The sequence below is a fragment of the Ammodytes marinus genome, assembly GCF_949987685.1.
Source record: "Ammodytes marinus genome assembly, chromosome: 12".
NCBI lineage: Eukaryota > Metazoa > Chordata > Actinopteri > Uranoscopiformes > Ammodytidae > Ammodytes > Ammodytes marinus.
This window is the reverse complement of record NC_137216.1, coordinates 4,256,988-4,267,055: the sequence shown is the minus strand read 5'-3', so window position 1 is coordinate 4,267,055 and position 10,068 is coordinate 4,256,988. Positions and strand designations below refer to the sequence as shown.

General features: G+C 39.4%; 1 long non-coding RNA gene across 1 annotated transcript; it reads right to left on the bottom strand.

The window, feature by feature from the left end:
* Positions 1-85: 85 nt before the first annotated feature.
* On the bottom strand, positions 86-994 carry LOC307258551. Its single transcript, XR_013845130.1, has 3 exons — positions 931-994; positions 238-298; positions 86-159 (listed from the first exon to the last, which is right to left on the bottom strand). It is a non-coding gene; the product is annotated as an uncharacterized lncRNA (long non-coding RNA).
* Between the last annotated feature and the right edge of the window lie 9,074 nt (positions 995-10,068).

Genomic DNA, 10,068 nt, shown 5'->3' with positions numbered 1-10,068 from the left:
CCTAAATGTCATATCAATTATTTAAAGCAAATCCATTTTGTCATACCTGCTTTGCACAGGTTGTTGTTGCGGTAGAGGACATGTCTTCACATTCTTCATTAAGATCGCTGACTTTCCACATCTCCCCAACATCTTCAGGAGTCATTGAAATCCCTGTTTCTAGAGGCAAAAGAAGTGTTTAGCAAATGTGAAGACACATTTTATAGTTTGGTTTAATCTTATTTTGTATGTATTTACCTGTGGTGAAGTCAGCACACAGACCACAGGTCTCATTCTTGAATTTTGCATCCAGCTCAACCTTAAAATCAGGTGAAAAACGACATTTGAATAAGGTGCAGAAAAGGAATATTGTACAGAACATTGCAGAAGATTGCCTTTTTTCTCCATTATATCAGAATAGAATGAAAAGTTCTAACTTTTACATAATAATTTCGCTATACTACAATAACAGATGAAAACCATGTGATTGGCATAGAGAAAGCGGACCTTATGTGGAGAATGTTGTGACAACTACTGTTTCTCAAAAATGACATGGACAGTTTGTCATGCTCCTAGTTTCACTAATAGCCTTCCTGAGGACAGGAGACATGTTTACCTGTTTTAACAGCAACCTAAGAACTAGATTTTGTTTTGCCTTTTTTAATAATGAATATTGTCTTTAAGTGATTGAGTACTTGAAAATCGACCATTTTTAATCTGTGCAAAATGCCTTATTAAGAGCACCCTGGGCACTTCTAACATTGGTAAAATGTATCTTACTATAAACACGATCTCACAAAAATATGTTAAGTTTAGCTAAGAAGTGATCGAAATCAGCCATGTATAAATGTAGCAGTATAACTTAATATATTTTTTTTAATAGATCAGGTTCTGTGCTGATCTAAGATGTATACAATCAGGTATGATATGGAGCACAATGATAAAACATACCGAAAATGAGTCTTCTTCATTCCATTTCATGACCAAACCCAGCTTAGCCTCTATCTTCACATAGGAGCAACCTCTCGCGATTGAAATGCCCGACTGGCTAAATGGTAGAGTAACACTATAGGAGACAAACAAATCATCACAGTAACATGATAAGACAGTCCGTAAAACCAATGGTAACTGGTAATGACATGTCATACTATCAAAACAGACTCACAGTTCCTCATTGAACCTGACGGAAGTCCCAGCTAATTCCACATCGACTCCTTCCAGGTTCATAGTTATCTTCTTTATGGTAGTGACCCCATCTATCTTTTGCCGTTTGATCAGAATGGAAAAACTCTCAAGGCTGCTCTTGCATTGGGACGCAAGGATGTAGTTGCAAGTGGAAGGAAGTTGGAAGAAGTCTCCGTTGAACGTCCTAAAATGAGAGTCTCCCCATGTGCTGCAGAACTGGTTTGTTGAGATTTTAAATTCCTCACTCTTATCTTTCTTCTCTTTCTCTCCACTCTTATCTTCCTTCTCTTTCTCCTCACTCTTCTCTTTCTCCCCACTTTTATCATTCTTTTCTTTCTCTCCACTCTTATCTTTCTCCTCACTCTTATCTTCCTTCTCTTTCTCCCCACTCTTCTCCTCACTCTTATCTTTCTCCTCACTCTTATCTTCCTTCTCTTTCTCCCCACTCTTCTCTTTCTCCCCACTTTTATCTTCTTTCTCTCCACTCTTATCTTCCTTCTCTTTCTCCTCACTCTTCTCTTTCTCCCCACTTTTATCATTCTTTTCTTTCTCTTCACTCTTATCTTTCTCCTCACTCTTATCATCCTTCACTTTCTCCTCACTCTTATCTTGCTTCTCTTTCTCCCCACTTTTATCGTTCTTCTCTTTCTCCTCACTCTTATCTTTCTTCTCTTTCTCCCCACTCTTGTCTTCCTTTACTTTTTCCGCACTCTTATCTTTCTTCACTTTCTCCTCACTCTTATCTTCTTTCTCTTCACTCTTATCTTCCTTTACTTTTTCCGCACTCTTATCATTCTTCTCTTTCTCCCCACTCTTATCTTCTTTCACTTTCTCCCCACTCTTATCTTTCTTCTCTTTCTCCTCACTCTTAGTTTTCTTCACTTTCTCCTCACTCTTATCTTTCTTCTCCCCACTCTTGTCTTCCTTCACTTTTTCCGCACTCTTATCTTTGTTCTCTTTCTCCTCACTCTTATCTTCTTTCATTTTCTCCCCACTCTTATTTTTCTTCTCTTTCTTCTCTTTCTCCTCACTCTTATCTTCTTTCTCTTCACTCTTCTCTTTCTTCTCTTTCTGTCCACTCTTATCTTCTTTCACTTTCTCCCCACTTTTATCTTTCTTCTCTTTCTCCCCACTTTTATCATTCTTTTCTTTCTCCTCACTCTTATCTTTCTTCTCTTTCTCCCCACTCTTGTCTTCCTTTACGTTTTCAGCACTCTTATCTTTCTTCACTTTCTCCTCACTCTTATTTTTCTTCTCTTTCTCCGCACTCTTATCTTCTTTCTCTTCACTCTTATCTTTCTTCACTTTCTCCTCACTCTTATCTTCTTTCACTTTCTCCGCACTCTTATCTTTCTTCTCTTTCTCCGCACTCTTATCTTCTTTCTCTTCACTCTTATCTTTCTTCACTTTCTCCTCACTCTTATCTTCTTTCACTTTCTCCGCACTCTTATCTTTCTTCTCTTTCTCCCCACTCGTATCTTCTTTCACTTTCTCCGCACTCTTATTTTCCTTCACTTTTTCCGCACTCTTATCTTTCTTCTCTTTCTCCCCACTTTTATCTTTCTTTTCTTTCTCCTCACTCTTATCTTTCTTCTCTTTCTCCCCACTCATCTGACCCATCTGACCACCATGACCCATCTGACCCTCATGACCTTCTTTCACTTTTTCCACACTCTTATCTTTCTTCTCTTTCTCCCCACTCTTATCTTCTTTCACTTTCTGCACACTCTTACCTTTCTCCCCACTCTTGTCTTCCTTTACTTTTTCTGCACTCTTATCTTTCTTTTCTTTCTCCCCACTCTTATCCTCTTTCTCTTCACTCTTATCTTTCTTGTCTTTCTCCCCACTCTTATCTTCCTTCAGTTTTTCCGCACTCTTAACTTTCTTCTCTTTCTCCCCACTTTTATCTTTCTTTTCTTTCTCCTCACTCTTATCTTTCTTCTCTTTCTCCCCACTTTTATCATTCTTTTCTTTCTCCTCACTCTTATCTTTCTTCTCTTTCTCCCCACTCTTATCTTCTTTCACTTTCTCCGCACTCTTATCTTTCTTCTCTTTCTCCCCACTCTTGTCTTCCTTTACGTTTTCCCCACTTTTATCATTCTTTTCTTTCTCCTCACTCTTATTTTTCTTCTCTTTCTCCCCACTCTTATCTTTCTCTTCACTCTTATCTTTCTTCACTTTCTCCTCACTCTTATCTTCTTTCACTTTCTCCTCACTCTTATCTTTCTTCTCCCCACTCTTATCTTCCTTCACTTTTTCCGCACTCTTATCTTTCTTCTCTTTCTCCCCACTCTTATCTTTCTTCTCTTTCTCCCCAATCTTATCTTTCTTCTCCTTCTCCCCACTCTTATCTTCTTTCTCTTCACTCTCATCTTTCTTCTCTTTCTCCCCACTCTTATCTTCTTTCACTTTCTCCGCACTCTTATCTTTCTTATCTTTCTCCCCACTTTTATCGTTCTTTTCTTTCTCCTCACTCTTATTTTCCTTCACTTTCTCCGCACTCTTATCTTTCTTATCTTTCTCCCCACTTTTATCATTCTTTTCTTTCTCATCACTCTTATCTTCTTTCACTTTCCCCGCACTCTTATCTTTCTTCTCTTTCTCCCCACTTTTATCTTTCTTTTCTTTCTCCTCACTCTTGTCTTTCTTCTCTTTCTCCCCACTCATCTGACCCATCTGACCACCATGACCCATCTGACCACCATTACCCATCTGACCACCATGACCCATCTGACCCTCATGACCTTCTTTCATTTTCTCCTCACTCTTATCTTTCTTCTCCCCACTCTTATCTTCCTTCACTTTTTCCACACTCTTATCTTTCTTCACTTTCTCCTCACTCTTATCTTCTTTCTCCTCACTCTCATCTTTCTTCTCCCCACTCTTATCTTCTTTCACTTTCTCCGCACTCTTATCTTTCTTCTCTTTCTCCCCACTCTTATCTTCTTTCTCTTCACTCTTATCTTTCTTCTCTTTCTCCCCACTCTTATCTTCTTTCACTTTCTCCCCACTCTTATTTTCCTTCACTTTTTCCGCACTCTTATCTTTCTTCTCTTTCTCCCCACTTTTATCATTCTTTTCTTTCTCATCACTCTTATCTTCCTTCACTTTCTCCACACTCTTATCTTTCTTCTCTTTCTCCCCACTTTTATCTTTCTGATCATCATGACCCATCTGACCACCATGACCCATCTGACCACCATGACCCATCTGACCATCATGACCCATTTGACCCATCTGACCACCATGACCCATCTGACTACCATGACCCATCTGACCACCATGACCCATCTGACCCTCATGACCTTCTTTCACTTTCTCCTCACTCTTATCTTTCTTCTCCCCACTCTTATCTTCCTTCACTTTTTCCACACTCTTATCTTTCTTCACTTTCTCCTCACTCTTATCTTCTTTCTCCTCACTCTCATCTTTCTTCTCCCCACTCTTATCTTCTTTCACTTTCTCCGCACTCTTATCTTTCTTCTCTTTCTCCCCACTCTTATCTTCTTTCTCTTCACTCTTATCTTTCTTCACTTTCTCAGCACTCTTATCTTTCTTCTCTTTCTCCCCACTCTTATTTTCCTTCACTTTTTCTGCACTCTTATCTTTCTTCTCTTTCTCCCCACTTTTATCATTCTTTTCTTTCTCTTCACTCTTATCTTTCTTCTCTTTCTCCCCACTCTTATCTTCTTTCACTTTCTCCCCACTCTTATCTTTCTTTTCTTTCTCCTCACTCTTATTTTCCTTCACTTTTTCTGCACTCTTATCTTTCTTCTCTTTCTCCCCACTTTTATCATTCTTTTCTTTCTCATCACTCTTATCTTTCTTCTCTTTCTCCCCACTTTTATCTTTCTGATCATCATGACCCATCTGACCACCATGACCCATCTGACCACCATGACCCATCTGACCATCATGACCCATTTGACCCATTTGACCACCATGACCCATCTGACCACCATGACCCATCTGACTACCATGACCCATCTGACTACCATGACCCATCTGACCACCATGACCCATCTGACCATCATGACCCATCTGACCATCATGAACCATCTGACCCATCTGACCACCATGACCCATCTGACTACCATGACCCATCTGACCACCATGACCCATCTGACCATCATGAACCATCTGACCCATCTGACCACCATGACCCATCTGACCATTCTCATCCATAGGACCCATCTGACCCATCTCATCCATAGGATCCATCTCATCCATATGACCCATAGGAACCATCCTATGACTCATATCTTAAAAAAGAAAGACATTTATACAATCAGTTTACATTGTCAAATCATATCAAATCAGTTGTATTTATATAACCCAATGTCACAAAAAGCCATTTAGCCACAGGCTTCACAGACAAAATATGAAACCCTCTGCCCCTCGACCCTTGACTTAACTAAGGTACAACTCCCCCCAAAAAACAATTTTAAGCTGCTCTCTTTGTGTCCTATTTTGTGTACATACCACCGTTTGCTGAAGATAGTCGGAAGCACAGGGCGAGCCATGGAATCACCCATTCAAGTAGCATCCTGCCGGTTCTCATGTTCTTTGAGTAGTTCCTGTCCTTACAGGTTTGTTTGAGCCAACTGACATTGCCACACTACCAATATCATGTATTATATAGTGTATTTGGTGTTTGCTTTTTAGGAGGGGTAGAAAATACATATTGGGTGTCAACCTTTGTGGTTTCTATCCATTAAAGCATCTTAGAATAAATTCAAAAATCACTGGACCAAACATTTGCAAAATATTAAGTGACCAGAAATGTTTACCGACTGTCCAGCATGTTTTTCCAGGTAACCTTGTTCATACAATGGTAATGGGTGGGGTGGGTGAGGCCAATTTAATTTTGAGGCTCACCTTCCATTACGATAATTAGCCATGAATGAATCATGGCTCATTAAATTTGACCAATCCATTTATATGCTGATGACACCATTTTGTACTGTGTTGCTGACTCTGCAAAGTCAGCTATTGAGAACCTGCAACTGTCCTTTAATGCTCTTCAGAATGCTCTTATTTCACTTAAACTTGTCCTTAACCAGACTAAAACTAAATTCATGTTGTTCTCTAGGGCTAGAGAATTGGACAACAGTGCATGCATCTATGCTGTAAACGGTTCTTTGATCGAAAAAGTCTCTGAATATAAGTACCTTGGTATCTGACTAGATGAGAAGCTCACTTTTAAACCCCATATTGACAAACTTGTTCTCAAATCTCGTCAAAAAATTGGTTTTTTATATCGGAACAGATCAAGTTTCCCAAAAATTTGTAGGAAAAGGGTAATCGAAGCAGTGTTTTTATCAGTGTTGGATTATGGAGATATAGTTTATAGACATGCCTCTGCTACTGCCCTAAAACCCCTTGACTCGGTGTACCATTCAGCCCTTAGATTCATTACAGGTGATCCTTTTAAAACTCATCACTGTTCCCTGTATGAAAAAGTCGGCTGGACATCCCTGTCATTGAGACGTGAGTTACATTGGTTTTTATTTATTTTTAAATCCTTAATTGGTAAACAGCCACCTTATTTATCAGCTATGCTCGACTGGAACTCTCAGTCTTTTAATACCCGATCCAGTGAGCTGCTGCTTTTAAAGGTTCCTAGAGCTCACTCTAAGCTGGGAACAACTGCTTTTAGCTATAGTGCCCCCACCTCTTGGAATGCCCTTCAGAGCAACTTCAATATGACCATTCTCCCCACTTTTTCTTCTTTTAAATCTATGATTTCTGATTTTCACCATCACCACTGCATTTGTTTTAACTGAATTAATTTTTTAAGCTCTTTTATTGTAATTTTTTATTTGTTTTGATCTTTTTTATCTTGCTAGGATTTTGTGTTTCTCTGTTTTATTCTGTCACTCTGTTGTTATTGTTGTTGTTGTGTTGCGCGCTCGTCGGCGTTGTAAATGAGGGGAACCTCAATGCCTTTCGAGTTTGAATAAATAAAGGTTTCAATCAAAATGGCAATGGCATTCCGTTGGTCGATCGGATGTCTACTACTTGGGTTCAGACGGAAATATCTCAAAAACTAATTGATAGATTGACATCGATTTGTGTAAAGGAAATCCATGGTCTCTGAATGATGAATCCTAATGCCTTTGGGGAACTCCTGAGGTTTCCTTTAACATTCTAAACCGAGATACTGAACATGGTAACCATTATACCTGCTGAAAATCATGGAGTTAATCTTGTAATTTTAAGGATGCTAAGTACAGCATAAAAGAGTAGCTATGGCTGTAGACAATGTATTTTTTTGCCCAAAATGTATGATTAGCCTTAGTTTCTTGCATATCTTTCATACAAGTGCTGCAGAAAGATTGCCCTATAAATAACTTCCCGTATCTGTGCCATAAATACAAGGAACATAAAAGCTTTGAATGCAATTTAAAACCCTATTATGGTGGTCAGAGAGAAAGGTGTCAGAGAGGGAGATGCTGCTGAGATTCCAGGCAGCCAAATGCGCAAAACACTTCTCAGACCCCTACAAGCCTTTCAGGGTGAAAACATGAGCAGATTCAGCAATACATTTAAACAATCATGGTGCACCAGGAGATTTGACCTGCTCTTTTAAATACTTGCCTTTCTTGTAATTGAATGTGTGCAATTTGTAAGACTTTGATTAAAGGTGATTTATTTATGTTAAAGGTGAAGTGAGCGATATATTTAGGTTAAGGCGAGACACCCCAGGTGAATAGGGATTTTTTTTTTACTTATAGATATCGTCCTGAAACTTTGCCAGTTGATTACTGACATAACACAATACTTTTTTGTATTACTTGTTTTACTTTAATCTTTTATTAAATATGCAAATATGGCAATATTTAACCAATTATGCGTAAATTTGGTTCATTTAAAAAATTAAAATTTAGATGTTGGATAAAGCCAGATTTAAAAACTCTATTTTATTTTAACCACATATTAGTTTCTAAAGTTTTTACACAACAAATTTTGGATTCAGCGTTTTCTCATTTAATAAATCAAAAAATACTATGTACATGTCTTATAAATGCATTTTCGGCATGTTTTTAGGAGGAACATTTATCATAAATCAGACAATTAACAATATATTGACAAATCCTTGGTAACAACCTTTAAAATAGTGCTATGAATGATTATGGAAAGTTTGGTTGATGTCAGTGGTTTAGAAGTTGAGATATTTGTTTCAGAGTAGGCCTATAAGTGATCACTGTATGAATATAGAGCGATTTAATATGTATATCATACTACTATAATAGCAGGCGAGTCGCACCAGTTGCTCGACAGTTGGTGCGCATCCAGTGCACATGGCCAACGACCAGTGCGCACGCAGTCTCACAGTGCGTCCAGTGCGCATGTGCCAATGCCCAGTTCAGCAGCATGCAGGTATCATACCTGCTACAAACCTGCCACATGAAGCAGCAACGGCCCAGATAATGGACATAAAGTTTAACGGACATGATAACGGACATAAGGTTTACCCACGGCCCTGATAACGGACATAAAGTTTAACGGACGTGATAACGGACAAATTGTACGCACGGCCCTGTCACAACTTCAGCCAGTATTTAGTTCTTCTTCTTCTTCTTCTTATAGAATTCCGGCAACTTAAACGCTGTTTAGCGTATTACTGCCCTCCACAGGTCAGACGTTGTCCTACATTTTTACATACAGCCCTGTGTTGTGCAGGAACTGCAGAATAGCTTTTGACTTCAGTTGATGGTTTTCACTGTGTCCAAATAAAGAAAAAATAGAAAAAACCTCAACTCCAAGTCCTAACAGTCTATCAAATAATGGTAAATGGTAAATGGACTTGTATAGCGCTATATCTCCGTTTATCACAGACTCAAAGCACTTTACATTGTTTTTGTACACATTCACCCAGTCACACACACATTCATACACCGATAGCAGCAGCTACCACGCAGGGTAGGCTTAGCACTAGGGTGCACTAGGGTGCTAAGCTAACTAAGCTAACTATCGGGAGCAATTCGGGGTTCAGTGTCTCGCCCAGGGACACTTCGACATGTGGCGGGGGAGACGGGGGATCGAACCTCCGACCCTGCACACCAGAGGCGAACTCCCTACCCACTTCGCCACTGCCGCCCCAATAATAAATGCCTTTCTGCTCGATATTTTCTGCACTCAAGAAACACATGCTTTACTGTTTCAGGTGTCCCACACTCACACAACCCAGACACATGTTTTCCAACAATAAACAACAAGTGATTTAACCCACAGTGCCCCAGCCTTAATCTACACCATTTAACTGAATCCCTTCTGGAATGAAAAGTGCAGATACCTCTTTTTTTAACTTGGTATTGTAAAGAGAAATAGTGTCTTCCCCTGCTTTCTTTTTCCCACCTTCTCTGCCATTCCTTCATTAAACCCTCTTTAATTATTTCTCTCAGCTCCACTCTCCCCCGTCAGAGCAGATGATAGCCTCTCTAGGTCTGGTTTCCTCAACCCACCATAAAGCCCATAAGATTGCCATTAACTCTGACGTGAAAACCGAGCTCCCATTAGAGATGCGCCGACCAAACTTCACCCCAAGCTGCTCCACATACATTCCCACTAACTGGATTTTTTGATCCATCTATAAAAATAATCAAAATTTTGTCACTAATTGACTTTAAATATTCTGTTATTTTTGGAGTTGCCAGCTTCTTATCTTTTTCCTGTAGAGAACCAAGTTCAACACTGAGCTCGGGCAGCAGCCAATATGGCATAGGTAGACAGCTTGTATGTTCCGCTACACTTCCCTGATCCATACCCAGCCTCCTAGCCCACTGATTTATTTTAGCAAAGAATGTTTTATACTTATTATCCCCATCAGACTCTTGTAACAGACGCCTTGCTGAAAAAGTTTGATGACACCCACTTAGTTTCACCCAGTACTGTAACCCT